General features: G+C 36.7%; 1 pseudogene; it reads right to left on the bottom strand.

Moving 5' to 3' along the window:
• Positions 1–513: 513 nt before the first annotated feature.
• LOC147575961 (ubiquitin/ISG15-conjugating enzyme E2 L6-like) overlaps positions 514–22348 on the bottom strand; it is a 34541-nt pseudogene continuing 12706 nt past the window's right edge.

Below are 22348 nucleotides of genomic sequence, written 5' to 3'. Positions count from 1 at the left end.
TGGCTAATTTCAATCACTCCATCGTAGATATGATTCCCTCCAAGTGCCCTGTCTCCCACCCATACTCCCCGCGTCTTTGCTCCCTGGTGCCTGGGCTTTAGGGCAATTCCAGTTGGTTTCTGGATTCATTTCTGGCCAGATGGCCTGGGAGGTGACCTGTGTCTCTAAGATGGAACAATTAGTAGGACCAGGATTTCCAAATCATTGTACCCTGGACAGCTGGCCTGTAATCCCACAAACCTGAGCTCCCCTGCCTCTGGGGCAGAGAAAGGGAGTGGGCAAAGCACACCTGTGGTCGGGTGAACTGGAGAGTGCATCCACACCAGTCAGACACACACACACACACACACACACACACACACACACACACACACACCCCTAATAACCTAAGAAGGAAAAAATGGAACAAATGTGCAGGGAAGGGGGCACAGAGTGTCTCTGACCCCCAGTCAGTGAGATATGTCCATCCATTATGCAGAGAGGATCCCATGCAGAGATGGGTCAGAACCAGAGTTAGGAGGACTGGCCCACTCCATACTTGAGGGTGAACTCTCTGGCCTCCCTGTTGACAGTTCTGGGTCCTGTGTCAGCAGGTCAACGAGCTCCACCCAAATGGATTGCCCCAGGTCTGGTCTATTTACCAGCTGGTTGAGGACTCTAAGACTTGGAGCTAAGGCTTCCAGTTACCATTGCTGGTGATGGGCAGGCAAGCCTCTCCGCTGTTGAACCTTGAACAGACAGCCCTCTGGAAAGCTGATAGGCAGGTCGAAGGTCCTGCAGGGCAGGAGGAGTTCAGGTCACATCAGGACATTGGCAACATTGCTGAATAAGTTCCGCGTGTACAAGAGAAGCTTTGCCTGAAGATCCCATCATTCTTTGGCTCGCTGTCATCTTAGGACCGAGTGTGGGCCTCTGGTGGGATCCAGCATTACTGTGCTCTGGTCCAAGGAGGTTACCACCTACATATATATTTTACCAGTTCACTAGCATCTAAATTGTTTCCAGTTTTTTTGGCTATTGTAAACTCTACTTTGTTGGGCATATTTTTATGCACATTGTTCATGTCCTTAGTGTTTATTTCTCAAAGTAGAAGTTTGGGGTAAAATCGGTGCATATTTTATTTATTTTTTTTTTTAATTTTTTTTTTTCAACGTTTATTTATTTTTGGGACAGAGAGAGACAGAGCACGAACGGGGGAGGGGCAGAGAGAGAGGGAGACACAGAATCGGAAACAGGCTCCAGGCTCTGAGCCATCAGCCCAGAGCCCGACGCGGGGCTCGAACTCACGGACCGCGAGATCGTGACCTGGCTGAAGTCGGACGCCCAGCCGACTGCACCACCCAGGCGCCCCAATCGGTGCATATTTTAAACTCTTTTGGTTGTCCAGTTGTCATCTAGTTTATATTCTCACTGGTGGTGTCCAAAACGGGACGCTGAAATGTAATGTATGTTAAGATATTTTGAAGCCATTTCCATATATTTTCACTTAATTGTTTCAAAATCTTATACACACAAAGGGGGATTTTTAAATGATTTTAAATGAATGCGCCTTACATTTTGGTTGATATTTAAATGATTCAACGCTGCTGACTCGCTTATTTGCCAGTAAATTATTCATTTTGTTGAGGACAACTGAAAGTTATTTCAGCCCCGCTGGTTGTGCTGCATGCTTCTCAGAATGTACTTGGATCGATCCCTTCTCGGTTGGTAGCGATGATGGGCTCAGGGCAGGGGACTTATTTTAAACTTTACCTAAACCAGTAATAAGTGTTAAGTAAATCTAACTGCCAGAAATGTCATGGGATCTGGCATTTCATGGCTAAATAATACCCTGAAGATTTGGAGCTACCACTATTAGACTCTACTCATGCCCTTCGTCCCTTTGTTCCCACGGATGCCTGAGAATTATAGATACTGATTTTATTAAATATTTAACTTTCAGAATGTATTTGCTACAACTAGAATGGTTTCTTCCCCCCCCCCCCCCCCCCCCGGGGTTTCAAAGCAATATCTCTACCCCAATCACAAGACAAATTATTTGAAACAGCTTGCAAATCCAGCTTGGAACAACAAAATAATTCAGTATAAGCTGATGTAAAAAAAAAAAAAAAAGTCTCAATTTTGTTCTCATTGCTGGCCTTTCCATGCTTCCTGATTTAGTGGTCATCATAAACATTTAAAGTGAGTTAACTGTTTTCCATCATATGGTGCAGGCAGTAAGCATCTTCACTGTAAGGAGACCTCTGTAAAAGAAGAGAGAACTCTGAGATGACCTTTTTTTTTTTTTTCCCATGCATTCTTGGACCTTATTTTTTTTTTTATCTTATTTCATTTTTTTAATATGAAATTTATTGTCAACTTGGTTCCCATACAACACCCAGTGAGTTGGCCTTTAAAATGAGTCAAGTTGGAAAGTTTACGTGCTTCCTGGTGTCCCCGTGTTCTGCCGATTACCAGGTGCAAAACATCTGTTCTGCAAGTTGTTGATATCACCCAGCCATAGGGGAAGAACATTTGATTTTCCATAATTGATTTTGTTCTTTATGATGTGGATGCCCGCCTCTCCTTTTGCAGGAGGTCTTAATGGAAGTTTATAGATATTTTTCAAATGTAGACAGTCACGCTCACATTTTTGTGCACTGCATTTGCCTGAGGTGAAATTGCCAAGGTAAATAGGAAGCTAATCGGGGAGACCTGGTACTCCCAGAGCCTGAAGGGAACCAGTCAGAGACCAAACAATTAGTGGTTACTTGTGCATGTCAGAAGCTCCAGAGAACATGCAGTCAATTATTAAATGGGTTCTGCCGCCAGGTGAATGTTACTTCAGTGTAGGCAGTAATGAAATTGCAATCAAGCTGATGACACGCCTTTTTTATTTATTTATTTTTTTGCCGAGGAGTGAAAGAGGGAGTTGGTGGAGATCTGTATCCGCAAGTTCAGCCAAAATGATCATCAGCTTGACATGAAATAATAACTTTTTTTTTTCTTAAGAAAACTCTCCTCTACTTGGTTTGGATTAATGTCTCATGTTTTGTCAGGGGTTTCAAGATAACGCCGATAAAATGTCCTATGTTAACATAAAGTAGTTTTTTTTTCTTTTTAATATTAAAAAGCATAAGCTGCTGACCTGCAACCCACCACTTGGCAGGAAGCCACTGATATCCACTCTCTTCTCTCTTGCCTCTTACACACTCGTCTGTCCTAATGATGAGCACGATTTTAATGAATCACTGACTGCTTTATTGACTGACCTTAAGAACTTGGTCAATTTTTACTTGATTGGAATCATTAATTTCAAAAGTGTACACAGCAGTTTAGTCCAAATCAGTTACAAAACATTAATAAGGACAATGTTAGCATCCCTGCCCTCATTAGAATCCATCAAGTATCAATTGCTTAGGAGGCTCCATTAGTGCAAACATGAAGCAAATAGTACTTAAATCCCGAGGAAATAAAGAACCATGCAAGGGTGTCATACTAGCAGCCATACTCTTACCTGATGAAGCACAAAGAGAAAGGAACCCAGCTCCCACCCTTACGTGATGTGCTTCTAGGGTGGGGCCGCAAAAGGGACAAGTAACACAACCTGGCCATAAAAACTCTGATTCAAAAAGAAGAATGTGAATTTATATCTGACTTGCCCAAGTAGTTTATCTGTTAATGAAATTTGGAAACTTTCAGAGGAGAGGTGATAATAACCCCCTCTCTTAGCTTCGTCTGAGGGGCAATTTTGCAGTTTGAGTCGTAAGATTTTTTTATAAGGAAGGGTCTCTTAGCTGGTGACAAACGGGTTTTAGGCAAAATTAAATTGAAGAAAATGAACAGATGTCCAAGCAGTGGAGTTTTTAAGCTTAACTCTTTTAATTGATGGCAAATGTCACATAAAGCCATCCACTATTTTTTTTTTTTTCCTTAGAACTGCAAAAGAGAAAAACAAGATTTTATGGCTGAATATTTCAACCTCCACCTCTAAATTTCAAGTCATGTCAGGGGTGCTACATCAAGAAAAAAGACCAACAAATCCAAGAGAATTTATTTATAAAGGTACAATGTAGAGATACTTTAGAAATATGATCTAGGAGTTTAAAAAATAATATTCCAGAATTCAGAGTCATGCGAACAAGGAGAAGATGCCTTCTTACACCTTGAAAACATTTTACAATCAATAAGAAAAATATGCAAAACAAAACAAGTAAAAACTACAGTAAAAGGACACTTAATTTCTAACACCATAAACTTAATAGTAATTTCTAATAAAATGCAGCTGTATATTTATCAACACATACTATACCTAATATAATGATTTTTTTTTTAATCTATCAAAGGAATAGTTATTTTAAATAAGTAGAAGCTTCAGATTTTTTCTGAAGTGTCTTGTTCTAGTAGGAAGAAAATATTCTGGTAATATTTTTAATATATACATTTTACTTTTAGTTATAAATGATATATACCACATACTAGAAACAGAAAAAAAAAACTACAAAGATTAAAATTAAAACATTTTTGGGGCATCTGGGTGGCTCAGTCGGTTAAGTGTCTGAGTGACTTCAGATCAAGTCATGGTCTCATGGTCCATGAGTTCAAGCCCTGCATTGGGCTCTGTGCTGACAGCTCAGAGTCTGGAGCCTGCTTTGGATTGTGTCTCCTTCTCTCTCTGTGCCTCTCCCACTTGCACTCTGTCTGTCTGTTTCTCTCAAAAATAAATAAACGTTTTTAAAAATTAAAAAAAATTAAAAATGTATTATTTTCTTTTACATGGATCTAATCAGAAGTGGTATATGTGATATTAATAACTAGTGAGTTAATATTCAAATTTGAAAAATTATATGTTATTTGTATAGCAAAGTGTTTACAGTTGTCCAAAGAGAGTTCTTGCCTTTGCCATCACCTTCTAGGAGGTAAGATCTTGGTCCCTGGAATGCTGTGCATGATAGACATATCTTGCTTTACTTGAGGACTCTGGGTCATACTGAATAGTTTTAACAATGTGACTTTGCGTAGGGGCTTTGGTTTATGAGGTATGAATCATCTTAGAGACTGAAATCAGCCATGTGGGAAATCAATCAATTTATCAATCATGTCTAATAATGGAACTTTAATAAAAACTCTGGATGTTGAAGCTTCAGTGAGTCTCTGGTTGTCAATAATCCATGAATATTATCACCCGTCAATGCTGGAGGAGTAATGCATCCTAACTCCGGTGGTGGAGGACAATGAAAGGTTCACATCTGAATCCTTCTAGACTGTGATCTATGAATCTCTTCTTCTGGCTGACCTTCATCTGTATCTTTTCCCTGTAATAAATTTTAGTTGTGAGTATAAGATATCTCAGTGAGTTCTGTGAGTCTTTCTAGTGAATTATCAAATCTGAGGGTGGTTTAGGGAACCATCTGAGTCTGTAGTTGGTGTCAGAAGTGAGGGCAATTCAGAATACTCTGCCCTCTAACTTTGTTGTTGGCCTAAATTTGTAATCTCTCTGCATATACTACATAATGTACAAGTTTTCTATATATGAATCATCCATGAGATCAGTCTGATATTTTGCAAAGTGTCAATTGTTGGCATGATATTTTTGAATACAACTGTCACTACCTCAGTAATCGATTTGAGCCATACTTCTGTATGAAATTACAGTAAGCTTTGTAAAGGTGTCTCCATTAAATCGATAGTCATTGTATAACTTTCATTCACTAAGTATAGAAGAATTATCTTAATAGCAACAGTAGTATTTATTATTCTCTCTCCTCATTTTTTTTCTTTTTGTTCTTCTGACTGGATAATTTCAAATGACCTGTCTTCGAGTTCACTGATTCTTTTCTCTGCTTGGTTGAGTCTGCCATTGAAACCCTCTATTGAATTTTTCAGTAGAGTCATTGTATTCTTCACCTCCAGATTTTTTTAATGGTTTTCAATGTTTGTCCTTTTTGTTGAACTTCTCATTTTTTTCATATTTTGTTTCCCTGATTTTGTGTTAGTTGTGTATCTGTGTTCACTTGTAGTTCTCTGAGTTTCAAAATAATCATTTTGAATTCTCAGTCAGTTCATAGATCTTCATTTCTTTTCTTTTTTAAAAATTATATATATATGTATGTATATATATATATATATATACACACACATATATATCAGTAGTGAGATAATTACTGTAGTCCATCTAATTAACATATCATCTCACATATTTGCCATTTTTGTGTATGCTGAGAACAGATGAAATATACTCTCTTAATATATTTCCATTACTCAGTACAGTATTATTAAATATAGTCATCATATGAATCATTAGATTAGAATCATTAGATTCTTGATTTATCCATCCACTGCAGCTAAAACTTTGCACTCTTTGAACAGCATCTCATCTCTCCTACCACTCCACTCCCTAGCCCTGGTAATCATCATTCTACTCTCTGCTTTGATTAGTTCAACCTTTTTTTAGATTACACAAATAAGTGAGATCATGCAGCATTTGTCTTCCTTTCCTGGTTTATTTCACTTAGCATAATGTACTTCTGGTATATTTAGGTTGTCACAAATGACAGGATTTCCTTCCTTTTTAAGGCTGAATAATATTCCATTATATGCATATAGCATTTTCTTTATCCATTTATCTAATGACAGATACTTAGCTTTATTCCATATCTTGGGATATTATAAAGCTCCACTTTTTTAATGTTTATTTATTTTTGAGAGACAGAGCATGAGCAGGGGAGGGGCAGAGAGAGAGAGGGAGACACAGCATCTGAAGCAGGCTCCAGGCTCTGAGCTGTCAGCACAGATTGTGACATGGGGCTTGAACTCACAAACTGTGAGCTCATGACCTGAGCCAAAGTTGGATGCCTGACTGAGCCACCCAGTCACCCCAAGATCTCCGTTTTTTTTAATTGTTTTTAATGTTTTGTTTTTGTTTTTGTTTTTGTTTTGAGAGAGAGAGAGAGAGAGAGAGAGAGAGCATGAACAGGAGAGGAGCAAAGAGAGAGGGAGACACAGAATCTGAGGCAGTCTCCAGGCTCTTAGCTGTCAGCACAGAACCTGTCACAGGAACTCATAAACCATGACATTATGACCTGAGCCAAAGTCGGATGCTTAACTGACTGGTTGACCCAGGTGTCTCCAAGATCTCCATTTTTTAAAGATTGATTGTTGGAGCTTAATTTTGTTCCTTTGGTGGTGTCACATTTCCATGACTCTTCATGATCCTTGTACCTTTGTGTTCATGTCTATGCATTTGAAGAAGCAGTCATGTTTTTTCAGTCTTTATGGACTGTTTTTGGCAAGGAAAACTTCATCAGTGAGGCTGGCCAACATTCTGGGTGGATTTGTTGGTGGAATCTGTAGGTGGTCTAGCTGGCTGGGTCCACAAGAGGGCCCTCTACCAGTGACCATGGTGGCTGTTGGGATCCTCTAGCTGTGCTGATTCCTACAGTGTTTTGTGAAGAGTCCAACAAAAGCAGACCTCCTGGGTAGTGCCTAGAAAGACCGAGGTAGTTAAACACTCACTTTACTTCCTCTTTCCTCTAGAGATTTGTAGGCCAAAAAACCGTACTGGCTTGGATACAGATGATGCAGGTAAAATAAACTTGCTGTTAACTTTTTTTTTTTTTTAATGCATTCTTTCTTTTTTGTATGCATGCTATAACCTATCACCTGGATTCTGGAGCTCTCACTAAGGTGTTTTCATCTATGGATGATTGTAAAATAATGTTTCTGTGGGAGGTAAGGGCTGGAATCTCCCATTCCGCCCTCTTGCTGATGCCACTAGATCCTTTCTTAATTAACATCAGAGAACTAAAAACAATCAAATTAAATTTTTTTCAGCTCTTATAATACTGTTAAGATTTTATCAGTTGTCAACACCGTCATATTGTGTCGCAACAATTTACTTGGTGCCTGAGATATGAACCACACTACTCTTGAACATGTGTGATCAAGAGTGGTCCCTGAAGAGTGGGATCCTTGGGGCTGCCTAGCAAAAATGGCACCAATCAAATCCAACAGTAGACATAGTTGGAGCCGGATCCTATAAGCTCCCTGTGTGCAGGTCCAGGGATTCTAAAGAAATTTCCAACGTAGCTGGGGTGGTGAATGGGGGAAGGCACTCAAACTATTGGAGAATTTGACAAAAAATATGAAGTACTTTTACATCTTCACAGTCAGAATAACCAAAATATATATAAAATAAACATCAATCTTGGCTATAATTGCACTTTCATTTATTAATGTTTTGCCTACTGCAATATAGATAATTGCATTGTTGTGATGAAATGAATAAAAGTTAAAAAGTAAAATGATGCAAAACTATAAAGTTTCGCTAGTGTCTGGGTATCTCTTACTGGACCTTAATAAGGTTCACTTGTTAATAAGAAACCTATCTACAAAATGTATTTCAGAAAGGGACCTCCAGGGTCAAGCTAGGTCACCATTGGCCGCGATTGTTGCCAGCAAACACAGCTGCTACTGAAACACTTTTTTTTAGAAAAAGGAAGATCAACCTCTGAGTCATCTCAAAGTACATCATTGTCACAAGCCCGGGTATGTGTTTTAAAGGGAAGCCTGTAATCAAAGGTCCAGTCATTAGCATCTTTGGGCGTAATATCAGGATAACAATGCAACCATTCAAGCACTCAAGACCCAGAGTAAATACCACCTATCTGTGGTTAAGAAAGTAATAAATTCCAGGGGATCCACCACAGATAGCTCAATAACCCCATCAAGGGTTGTATCTACTCAGTTCCCCTCCCTGCTCTTTGGTCATAATGCACATGCGTGTAGCATCTGTTCTATTTTTCCCACTGCCATAGCATTTCTGGGTAATGATGTTATGGAGATATCACCAATAAGAGAAATGAATGCAGACAGTTCAGGAGGAAAAGATACATAGCTGTAATACTCTGAATGAGACTATTAAATGTTGGAGGGGTGAGCCTCTCCCTTGAAAAGAAAAACTTGAATGCAAGAAGACCGTTTCAGTGTGTAACTGGATGCAAAGAAATATAAGTTCTTAGGAAATCTGGAAGAAGCTCAATTAAGAAAATAGTAGGAACATTTTCTCCTCTTCCTTGGGTTGGTGATATGGATCTGAGAAGGCCCACTGCAGACAGACATCCTTGACCTTGTAGTCTTAAAATAAATGTGTAGGGAATTTTAAGAAACACATAAATTTTACAAGATTGCCAAAACACAGCTCTAACGGTTTACTGAGAAGTGTGGAAAAGTACAGATATGTTGTCATTTTATTTCAGAGACATTCTAACCTAAGCCTGAAGGAAGTTGCTTGCTATCAAAACAAAATACCTTTATTGTAACTTAAAAGATAAGGTTCACGTCTTTTAAATTTGGCTTAATCCACACCTGGGGCATTAGCACCTAGGACAAGGAGACCTTTAGTTTTAACTTGTTAACTGAACAATGTTCCAGATTGCACCATGTATTTTTGTTGTTAATTGGGAAGTTCAGCCTTTAAATTATTGGGGACAACACAAACAAACAAACGAAGATAATACATTACAAATGCATTTTGACCTAATCTATTATGCTATACCCACCACTACCAACTATCTCAAATTTGAGGTGGATGGGAAAAATGAAATCTGAGAAAATACTAAATGCCAACAGGATTCTCACACGATCTTCATGTCCTTTGTATTGTTACTACTGTTCCATGAATGAGGACCTAAGACTTATTTAGGTATTTATTACTGCCTATACACCTAATAGATGCAGAAACTGGAAATTCACACATAGCATGTATATTTTATACCCTTGCACTCTTTTCTCTAAGCCTTGCTGCTACCAAGTAATTCTCCTATGTGATCGTAATCAGAAGGAAACAGCATATTCTCCTTGGTGAGAAATGCATACATAGAACCATGTCAGGCCTGAGTGAAATGGTAGATGAAGCCATATACAGATGTGCTAGGATAATTTACTGACATTACAGTTTCTCTTTTGCTCCTACTAATAAAGTTAAAAGGTGGCCAGAACTTTTGTACCTCAGCCTTTAGGTAGATTGTAAAAGCTACAAATATAAAACTGTAGAGAACCCCTCTCTCTGCCGCTATTTATATCCAAGTTGAAGAAATGGTGTTTAGCCTTCTAGAAGGGGAGGAGGGAATGATGAGGGACTTCAAAACGATAGAGACACAACTAGACAAAGGGAGAGAATTTTCTCCGAGTCTCAAGAGGGATTTGAGATACACAGATTCTCCAATATAATAAGAGTTATGACTTATTCTTTCTAAATGTTCAAGAATACAACTAGCTGTGTAGAGAGATTTGAAAACACACAGAACCATTTGAATCTCAAAAAAAAAAAAAAAAAATCACTTGGACTTGGTTCCTAAGCATCTCAATAGTAACATGTGGAACAATGTAGAACAGTGGATGCTTTCATAAGTGAAATGAAATGCTTGGAGGAGGCTCAAAAATATGAATAGAGAGGAAACTCCAAAAATCACTACGATTTAGTTTTCTGCCAGCTCAATGGGATTGAAACTCAGTATTCATGGGGCGCCTGGGTGGCGCAGTCGGTTAAGCGTCCGACTTCAGCCAGGTCACGATCTCGCGGTCCGTGAGTTCGAGCCCCGCATCAGGCTCTGGGCTGATGGCTCAGAGCCTGGAGCCTGTTTCCGATGCTGTGTCTCCCTCTCTCTCTGCCCCTCCCCCGTTCATGCTCTGTCTTCTCTCTGTCCCAAAAATAAATAAACGTTGAAAAAAAAAAATTAAAAAAAAAAAAAAAGAAATTCAGTATTCAACATGGGTTTACTGAAAAAAAAAACATTTTATAAATAATTCCTTCGTACCTCCTTTGGTGGAATAAAAATCATATAAGCTTACCTTGGCTGAAAACAAACCATCTGACGGTGCCTCGGTGGCTCAGTTGGTTAAGTGTCTGACTCTGGATTGCGGTTCAAGTCTTGATCACAGTTTGTGTGTTCAAGCCCCACATCGGGGTCTGTGCGGGCAGTGCACAGCCTGCTTGAGATTCTCTCTCTGCCCCTCCCCTGCTCATGCTCTGTCTCTCTCTCTCAAAGTAAGTAAATAAACCTAAAAAAAAAAAATGTTATCTGTATCTCAGGTTGTATAATTCAAAATACAAACAGACAGAAAAAAAAAAAACCCACTAAATTTGAAATGAAAGTAGGATGTTTTGTCCGGGCTCTTTAAATTGGTTGAGAGATATTGCATCTGTCGCATAATCATTTTCCACTATAGGTTACCATCTGTAAAATGAGAGGTTTTAACTAACATATTAATATAGTTATTTTCTGATATTATATTCAGTAAATAGAAAAAACGTAAATTTATCAAACAGAAATTTTTGAGAGTAAAAGAGAATGCTGAAATAATTAAAATTATGTATTTTAAAATGTTTATTACCTGATAGATTGCTTTAATATAGTTGATAGATCTATAAATATTTTGAACTTCTTTTATTTCTATATATTAGAGAAAAAAATCTTTGTATTGATTATGAAATATTTGAATACTATAAATAATATTCATGTACAGTAATCTGTTTTCTACCCATATCTCTAAAATTCAATGCTATTGATTTTATTTTATTTTTTGAAGAATATGTGTCTTTTAATATGTATTCATTTTAACGTTTCCAAACAATTTCCTGAAATTTCCTCTAAAGTTTTATTTTGGGGTTAACAAAACTAATAATATTTACATCTTCAATTGATTTTTCTCTATAAATCATATTTTCTTTTAAAAAAAAACCTTTAATTAGTGTATAGTTGACATATGAACTATAATATTTTAGACAGAAAATATTGATCCTAGGTGATCTAGTAAATTAAGAGAAAATTCTGCTAAATGGATGATATTTTAAATTCTATATCTTCATATTTAAATCTATAAATACTTAAGGTCACTGCTGAAATATTTTCATAGGTACATTTTTCCTTCTCAAGTCCCAGTGCCTACTTTGGCATATATTTTTACAAGAAACAAAACTTGTCAAAAATGCTTTATGTTCATGATTTTTTAAATATTGAACTGAGTTTAGATGCTTCAAAATTAGAAACCTTTGAAATCTATTTCCATTCTGGTACACAATACAAATTTATCCAACTACAAATTGGAGGTCAATCAAAAATTTCTTCCATAGGTTGAAATATTCCAAAAACAGGCATATAATTTTAAAATTATAATGTGTGTCTTACATGTGCCCCAATTGTTTTTTTTAATTTAATTTTATATATTTTTTTAAAAAATTACATCCAAATTAGTTAGCATATAGTGCAACAATGATTTCAGGAGTAGATTTCTTAGTGCCCCTTACCCATTTAGCCTATCCCCCCTCCCACAACCCCTCCAGTAACCCTCAGTTTGTTCCCCATATTTATGAGTCTCTTCTGTTTTGTCCCCCTCCCTGTTTTTATATTATTTTTGTTTCCCTTCCCTTATGTTCATCTGTTTTGTCTCTTAAAGTCCTCATATGAGTGAAGTCATTTGATTTTTGTCTTTCTCTGACTGACCAATTTCACTTAGCATAATCCCCTCCAGTTCCATCCATGTAGTTGCAAATAGCAAAATTTCATTACTTTTGATTACCAAGTAATACTCCATTATATATATACACTATATCTTCTTTATCCATTCATCCATCGATGGACATTTGGGCTCTTTCCATACTTTGGATATTGTTGACAGTGCTGCTATAAACATGGGGGTGCATGTGTCCCTTCGAAATAACACACCTGTATCCCTTGGATAAATGCTGAGTAGTGCAATTGCTGGGTTGTAGGGTAGTTCTATTTTTAGTTATTTGAGGAACTTCCATACTGTTTTCCAGAGTGGCTGCACCAGCTTGCATTCCCATGCCCTAGTTGTTTAATTTGTAACATTCCTCCCTTGCTTTTATACAGGTAAATGTCAATACCTTCTTTGTTTATTTTTGGTTTTGAGAGAGAGAGAGAGAGAGAGAGCGAGAGAGAGAGCACATGCATGCATGAGAAGTAGCAAGTGGTAGAGGGAGAGAGAGAATTTAAAGCAGGTTCCATGCTCAGCGAGGAGCCTGACCCAGGGTTAGATCCCATGACCCTGGCATCATGACCTGAGCCAAAAACAAGAGTCAGTCACTCAACCAACTGAATCACCCAGGTGCCCCATTTACCTTCTTGTTTCTAAGTGTATTCTTTGTAATTACTCTTTGACAAAGGCTTTGAAAACTAAAGTTTTTTGTTCCTCCATTTATTGAAAACTCGATTAAGTATTTTCAAAGATTGGGAATAAAATGCAAATAAAATTTTAAAAACCCATTAGCAAAAAATTCAATAGAGTTTAAATCATTTAGTTCCATTTGCAAAAGTATTTCAAATTCTCAAGCATTTCTATGAATAACAGGCAGCAGTTAATGAAAGTGTTTTCTGTCATGCTGAAGTAGTTTTTTTCTATCCAACATCGGCTTTGTTCACACATATTAAAAGTCCAGTTATTCTATGTATTGATGAAAAGAAAACACTTATACACTTTGACAACTTAAGTGTGTACTTGGATTATAGAATATTGTGACTTGATCATACCCAATTTTAAACTATGTGTGCAATGTATACCACATCGAAGCATATTTGTGTCCTAGGTTCTTAATTTCCTAAAAATATTGTTTCTAATTCAATACAATGCTCCATCAAAATTTGTATGTGCATTATCACCACTAGGAAAATAATTTTATTTTTACTGTTAGGCTTCTTATCTGAATTTACCATAATATTGGCAGTCATGTAATGTGTTTCAAGTTTTATGGAAGGGATTTGCAATTTTTTTTGACAGTTTAACTTGAATTTAAAAAGTCAAATTTTATTAAACCAAATATTTTTTTTTTAAATTTCTGACACTGATATACAACTGTCAATGAGGATAATACTTTAAGAGCTACCACATTACTTTTGTACATAAAAATTTTTGGAATAAAAAATGAAAGAAAATTATTTAAATGATTTCTTTTTTAATTTTAATTTTTTGAGAGAGAGAAAGAGACAGAGAGAGACAGAGAGAGGGAGAATCTTAAGCAGGCTCCATGCTTAGCACAGAGTCTGACATGGAGCTCGATCCCAGGACCCTAACATCATGACCTCAGCCAAAACCAAGAGTCAGACATTCAACCCACCACTGAGCCATGCAGTTTCCCCTTAAATGATTTATTAAAGAAAAAAAATCATGCTTCATTGAATGAAACAGCACTTATCTTCTGTGGCTACAAGTGTTAAAATATAATCTTCAGTTTTAGTCTTCCTTAAAAAATGTACTTACCCTATGACACAAATGTAGAATTTTCTTTAGCAGATTTGTGTCTTCTGGTTGTCATGTGTTAGTGAAATCAATATTGTCCCCACAATGATGGAAAATGTCAACACTTTGTTCAAGTTCTATGTTTATCATCCCCTTCCTGAGAAACACCAGTTTAGTCCCTCATTTTTCATTAAAGATGTACTTTCAAATTTAGCTCATTGATATAGACAATTTTAGTACTAAATGAAAAAAAAAATTATGATACAATAACATCTTCATGAGTACTGTTCTTTGTAACTCAAACCTGGACAACTCATTTCTCAGCCAATTTCTCTAAACATAACCTAAATTTCTCACTTTCCTACTGATGTCACCAGTTAGTAGCCTGGAGGCTTGGTACGTTTTTTCAGGCCACAGCGTGGTTCATTGGAGCTCACTGGCAGGTACCCAAGGTGGGCAGTAGACACAGCATCATCATATAATCTTCACCTCTGAAAGCAGGACTTAGCTCCACCTACCCCTTGGTTTCACAGAGTCCCAGCACATTTCATATTATCAGTAAAGCCCTTCTTGCTGTCCTTGAAAGGAAGTTTTTAGTAGTGCTGATTCTGGGAAGCATCAAGTTATGGTTAGCCACCTTTCGACTCCACCACATTAAACACCAGAAATATGTTCTTTGCATGTGTATGTCAAAGGCTATTAAACAAAAACATAGCAAAAGCTAACAGTATAAATGGAGGTCATATTAATCCCATCTTATTTTAATGGAACTGTTATTAAAAATATTTTATTAAAAAATAAAACCAACACAAAGCTTTAACCAGACTGTCTAGACAACAGGTATAAATCAGGACTGTTCTGGCAACTTGGATATATGGTCATCTTAGTCACGGATTATGGATTTGTAGAAGGAAATCATTTTCCTTTTTGAAGTTGCCATGGCTGTATAGAGTTCAGTGGCTAATTTTCATTTGTTGAAGCTGCTAACTTACTGGAAAGAGTGCTGAGGAAATTTGTTCCTGAAAAAGGGAGATAAACAAGTTGAGAATTTCTGGAGATTTTGATCAAATAATATGGCTGCCTCAGCAGAGCAATAATCCCTTACTCATGATGAGAGTATCAGATGGCATGCAGTTATTATAATGATAGTATGAGACTTTATTACTTAGATAATGGCAATGATATAAAGATGGCTATAATAGCTGTGAGTTGATTTCAAACTCTATAATAAAAATAAGTTGGAGGATGATTTTTTTTGGCCAATAAATCAAACTTAAAATTAAAAGAATGAAAATGGCCAATACTCATGAGAACACAAAAGTAAATGTAAGAACATAAAAGTTACTGAATCTTAACATTAACCATAAAATTAAAAAAAATAAATAAAAGAAGAAGGTCACGATACTTTGGTCAAATTTGTGCCAGACAAGTTGATAATATCTCACCTATGCTTAATATATGTACTTACATGGTTAATCTACACGTCTTATTCTAGGAAGAGTAAGATGTTGACAGGGGCTCCTGGGTGGCTCAGTTGGAGCATCTGACTCTTGATTTCGGCTTGGGTCATGATCTATGTTTGTGAGTTCGAACTCCATGTAGGGCTCTGTGCTCACACTATGGAGCCTGCTTGGGATTCTCTCTCTGCCCCACCACCACTCATCCTCTCTCTCTCTCTCTTCCTCTCTTTCTCTCTGTCTCTCTCTCTCTCTCTCTCAAGATAAATAAATAAGCTTTAAAAAATAATAAAAGAAGTTGACAAATTGGGGCAGAATAAAGATACAGATAGGAAAAATAAGATAAAACCAAAAGTAACATCAAAACTCAAAATTCATGTTTTTAAACATTGTTAGGTAGGTTTCATAAATTAAGTATCTCCACAGTTGGGGGTGTCTGGGTGGCTCAGGTGGTTAAGAGTCTTATTCGGCTCAGGTCATGATCTTGCAGCTCATGTGTTTGACACCCGCATCGGGCTCTGTGCTGAAGGCTCGGAGCCTGAAGCCTGCTTCAGATTCTGTGTCTCCCTTGCTCTCTGTCCCTCCCCCATTCACACTCTGTCTCTCTCTCAAAAATAAATAAACATTAAAAAAGTTAAATATCTCCATAGTTGCTATAAAGAGAAAAATCATGGATATTTGTGGTTTCTCTTTGTTCATAAATGAATAACAAACTAAATTCTGAGGAGAAATGGGTCTCCTTCTGGTACCAATGAAAGATTCTCCAAAATCTACAAGGTCACCTACCAAGATTAACATTTCCTCTTCTGTCTTGCAATAAGTCTCCTGGGCCTACTGTGGGTGCAAAGAAGTTTAAAATCTGTGATGCCAGGGGTTAAAATAGAGCTGTATTCATGGCTGTTTAGCCTGCCCAGAATATACTCCTGAAGTGGTTATGAAAGAACAAACTAGGATGCATTCACTGGGAATAACATATGAATATAATTTACCCCGGTTTATCCCTCATGCTAAAATCTGTTATCACCAGGTAGTTTCCTTAAGTCAACTTGTCATGACTTTCTGAAACAAATAACACATAACTCTGTAAAGATCGATGCTCTGGCAACAATTGCTTCACATTCAAACCATGCCAAGTAGAACTGGTTAGAACTTGTGGGCAAATCATTTTCTAAGAACAGATTAATTATACTATAAGCTATGGAGTAGACAAAAATCCATTTAAGTTATATATGCATATAATCTATGTAATGTCTAAATAGATTTATATGCATTAAGTTTATACATATAAATTTAATTTATATATATTATATAAATTTATGACATATGCATACACACATATGCATTTATTTAAATGTATGTAGTTGTATATACACATATATATTTTAAAATATATATACATATATATACATTTTTGAATGTGTATATACACATTTTGAGAGAATATATATATACATATACATATATATATTCACACATTTTTGAATTCCTTTGGCATAAGATAAGTTATAAAACTCTTTATATGTGTGTATGTGGACACATATATATCCAGATATCCACATAGAAAGTGTGATCCCTTACAAGAGACTGGCAGTGTTAAGAATCACATTCAGCATTTATTTCTGAGTATAGGAACAAGCATACATCTTACATCCAAACTACCTTCAGTTACACACAGTACACAAACTAGAAAGATGCACTGTTATTTTCATATCACCGATAACATGTATGGAATAGAACATATCAACATGGATAGTTGGCTTTCTTTTCTTTAATGTTCATTTATTTATTTTGAGGGAGAGAGAGCGGTGAGTAGGGGAGGGGCAGAGAGAGAGAGAGGGAGAGAATCCCAAGGAGACTCTGTACTGTCAATGCAGAGCCCAAGGTGCGGCTCAATCCCATGAACTGATCCGAAATCAACAGACAGATGATCAACTGACTGAGCCACCCAGGTGCCCTGATAGTTGGTTTCCAATCTGTCAAAGAAACGGAAAACTAATAAAGTAGCTCTTCCAGGCTTCTATTAAAATGAGATGGATGTAATTAAGCTTAGTTGATAAACTCTTTATTGAGACTCCAAGCCTACCAAATGTTACAGTTAGAGTTAATTATTTAAGTAGTATACCTTTACTTTCTATGGGCAAATATTTGCAGACACATGAATGGGTATTTTGAAGACTATAAGTACAGCAACACTGTTGGATATGGTTAATTCATTTACTAATTCTCCTGAAAAGGGGAAAGACTCTCAAAATCTGTCAACTCTTCCCTGAATGGAGTTCCAAAAAAGTTTTAGGCTTCTGGAAATTCATGTTGGAGATTCAGGTGCTTTTTGTTGCCCCATAAGTATCCACGGATGTGACATACCATTTCTAAAGGATCTATTTACATTTTATCAATGGGTTTAGTTATACACCACCCTTCAGATGAATTACTGTACCTTTTTATAGTAGGGTTTGGGTTTTTATTTGAAATTTTGTTTACAATTTTAGCTGCAACTTGAAATCCAGGTGCAGAATAAAACTGAAGTTTCTAAACCGTCATAAAATGTATTTTACTTTTGTATACATTTAAAATTCATTCTGATTGGGGCACCTGGGTGGCTCAGCCGGTTGGGCGTCCGACTTCGGCTCGGGTCATGATCTCGCGGTCCGTGAGTTCGAGCCCTGCGTCGGGCTCTGGGCTGACAGCTCAGGACCTGGAGCCTGTTTCAGATTCTGTGTCTCCCTCTCTCTCTGCCCCTCCCCCCTGCTCATGCTCTGTCTCTCTCTGTCTCAAAAATAAATAAATGTTAATTTTTTTTAATTCATTCTGATTATTTTTAATTATTTTTAAGTTTATTTATTTATTTTGAGAGAGAGAGAGGGATAGGGGCAGAGAGAGGGGAGAGAGAATCCCAAGCAGGCTCTGCACCATCAGCGCTGTGCCTGAGGTGGGGCTCAAACTCACAAACAATGAATTATGACCCAAGCTGAGATCAGGAGTCAGACACTTAACCAAATGAGCCACCCAGGTGCTCCTCTAAATTTTAATATAAAGTTTGCACAGACATTATAAAAATTACTATTATTTTATTTTATATTTATATATAATATATACATTTACATAAATATAAATGTATATAATTATTATAAAATAATAACATTATTATTATATTATTAGCATTGTAAAAATAAACATATATATATTTTCAATTGAATTGAGTTTCTTATGGCATAAGTTACATAAGTCTTTTCATATTAACATAATTATGAAGGAAAATCAACACAGCTTAACATCAATGCAAGGCTAGAAGACATCAAACCTTTGCCAAAAGTGGGGAAACATTTCCCTGAGCTCCACAGAGGCAAATAGGAAAAAAGAACTAAATAGGAAGAGCCAGATAGGAAGAAGGTAACAGGAGATTAAAACTCATCCTCATTATCTATCCTTAGTTTGGTGACACTAATACCTAATCCAATTAAACATTTAGCAAATACTACGTCCTTCATACTTTTTTACGAAGTAGTCAAGAATTTTGCCCAATTCTCTCATCACTGTCAACTACTCAGAGGGTTAGCTGGAGTTTTTGAATGACAAACTGAATGAGTGGGGGGGGATCAAATCAAGAAGCTACCTTTCCGGGTTTGTATCCCTAGGATAACTCATTTGATTACTGTGTGGGAGAAAATCCCAGGACTAGCCACTTAGAACCAGAATGGTGAGTGCACACTCCATGTGCATATTGTAAGGAATCATAACCACCCAGAGAAGGGGTCAGCAAGCCACAGTCTCTCGGCCAAATATGACCTGCTATCTGTCAAGTCAGGTGGTCAAGCAAATCCTAAGGTTTCCTTGTCACACTTCCAGAAATTCAATTGGTAAGAAAACAACAAGCCCAGATAACTTTAGACAATTTATTTTAACAAATTTAATTACATTGGTTCTCCCTCTTCACCCTCACCCTCACCCACTTCCATGGGGAAGAATGCATTGCTAATCTAGGTGAGCGCTACACATGTAAGTCAGTGTTTTAGACAAGGACCACTGAGCCTAGAATTCTCCTAATCTTATAAGGAAGCTGCTAGCAAACCTGCCTAAGGTTTGCCTCAGAGGCAGACCTTATTATTTTACTTTAGTATATAGTTAAATATCTCCAGGGGTAAGGTGAAAGTCTTTAGTATAAATTTTACCTAGATTTAAAGGCACATCTCCCAAAAAGGAGGAAAATTTTACTATTCTGGAATATTTTGGACTCTGTATCTTAGAGAAATGTTATGAACACATCCTTGAAGCGTCCTTTTCTCAGAAGACCTGAAGAAACCGGAATCATAGAGAACTATCTCCTAACAATATTTTTTAAATAAAGTTTTATGAGAACCTTATGACTCTTTGCTTACATATTGATTGTTTGTGGCTGCTTTTGTGCTGCCATAGTAGAGTTGAGTAGTTGTGACAGACGCCATATGGCCTGCAAAGTCTAAAATACCTGTTATCTGGCTCTTCACAAAATAAGTTCACAGACCTCTGTCTTGGACAATCTGCTGGGTCCTAGATATGGATATTCTTCTCAGATGGAAAAAAAAAAAAAGTAGACAGAAAGTCAAGAACAACAACAAACAAAAAAAATTAAGAAGAACAGTACAAAATATATGAAAGTTTCATAGGATAAAGCAACAGACAGAGAAGAGAATCAACTTATAGGTAATAGCTGGTCATCCCTCATAAGGAACCAAAAATAAAGGAATCTCTATTAAACACCTAAAACAAAGGAATAGGAAGTAAGGACAAAAGCACCCCTGTTCTAAAAAATATTTTTAGAATAGAAATTCTCCGACTTCGGTTCAGGTCATGATCTCACGGTTTGTGAGTTCGAGCCCCGCGTCGGGCTCTGTGCTGACGGCTTGGAGCCTGGACCCTGCTTCGGATTCTGTGTCTCCTTCTCTCTATGCCCCTCCCCAACTTGTGCTCTGTCTCTCTATGTCTCTCAAAAAATAAATAAATGTAAAAAAGATTTTTTTTAAAAAAATGGAACTTACTGACTTTTTAAAAAATCAAGCAAAAAAATTAAAAAATCAATTATAAAGGAACAGGAATTATTGGTAGACTTTCCTTTATCTTTTAAATAGGTGGAGAATTTTGAAGAAAATACCTGAGCTACCTGAGCCTACCTGAGTCACTACCCTGAGCCTAAAATGATCAACCATATGTTTTTTCATGGGTGAAGGCAACAAAAACAATTCCAAGTGTGTAATAGCTCAGAAAAAATGGTACCCGTGAAACAGTTTATAAAATTGTTCTCAGATATAACTCACTTACCTGAAAGATATGCCAAAGTTTAGAACCCAAGAATGAGTGACTCAGCATGTAAATTGATGGATAGTTTTCTATACAGTGTTCTTTTAAAATGTAGATTGTAAACAATATAATACCATTTAACCCATGGCTAAAAACTTCTACATTGCTCTCCGTATTTTATGTAGACAGTCAGTGGCTAAGCACAGCAGAGCTAGGGCATGGACATTTCTGCTCAATATGGAACTTCTCTGTCAAAAATCTCTGTTTCATAGCTCTGTGCTGGTTGGCCAGGATTTTGTCAGATTATCACTCTAGTCTGAAGTTTCTCATGCCCAGTCCTGCTTTTTCCACTTGTATCTCTTACAGGATTTATCCCCAGTAAATCTCAAACTACTTACTCTATTAGCAACTGATTCCTGAAAGATCCACCGATATAACAATAACTGCAATTAATTGAAACATTTGAAATATTTTTCCGTCAGTGAGTCTATAATGTCACACATCCTTCAAAGGATACCAAAGGAATAAGGTTCTGGAATAATAAAGTTTTAGAAATGGTAAGTGGAGTGGGGGAAATCGACCATTTTTTCTTGACTTGCTGATGTTAAATCTACATTAGTTCTAGTAAGTGGTTCAAGAGGGGAAGTCCGTCCACTATAGGTATATAGAAATACAGCCTTATTTTTAGAAATAATCTAGGCATTAAATGAAAAATAAGTGATAAATTGGGACGTTACCATTTTTAAATGTCTATTTAATTAAATATATCTAAACTAATCATCAATGGCTGCTAACGGCACAAAAGGTACAGCGAGACTTTACATGCCTCCTGATGGAAATACATAAAACCACCAATGAAGGATTCCTGCCATAAAATCAAACCTGTATCTAATTAAGCCTCTAGCTAACTACTAATTTATAAGATATATAGGAGAGAGATAAAAACATGTTAAATGTCATCAGGAATGCAATCAGCAGTAGGCATTCCATGGTAAACTTCAGAACAAATGGACCAATTTATTCAAGAAATAAATTGCTATGGGAGAGAGAAAGAACTCATATGTTTAAAGAGAACTAAGATAACTATCAACAATTTCAGCTTATGGACCTTATTTGGATCCTAATTCAAAATAAGTCAAAACGTATGAGAAGTAAAGGAAAGAGGAACACTGGATGTTAAGGATATTATTGTTAAACATTTTTAGATGTGGTAATGGCTTTATGCTTACATACGTATATAGTTTTAAAGGAAACTATTTTTAGAGAAATATACTGAAGTATGTGTATAAAATTGTATCTTTGATTGCTTCAGAATTATCTGGAGGTTTGACTAGAGATATAAGAAAAATAAGATTGCCCACTAATTGCTCATTACTGAAGTT

This window comes from Puma concolor, chromosome D2 (genome assembly GCF_028749965.1).
Source record: "Puma concolor isolate L17-30 chromosome D2, mPumCon1.1.hap2, whole genome shotgun sequence".
Taxonomy (NCBI): domain Eukaryota; kingdom Metazoa; phylum Chordata; class Mammalia; order Carnivora; family Felidae; genus Puma; species Puma concolor.
The sequence above is the reverse complement of the archived record's forward strand: the minus strand, read 5'-3'. Positions and strand labels throughout refer to the sequence as shown.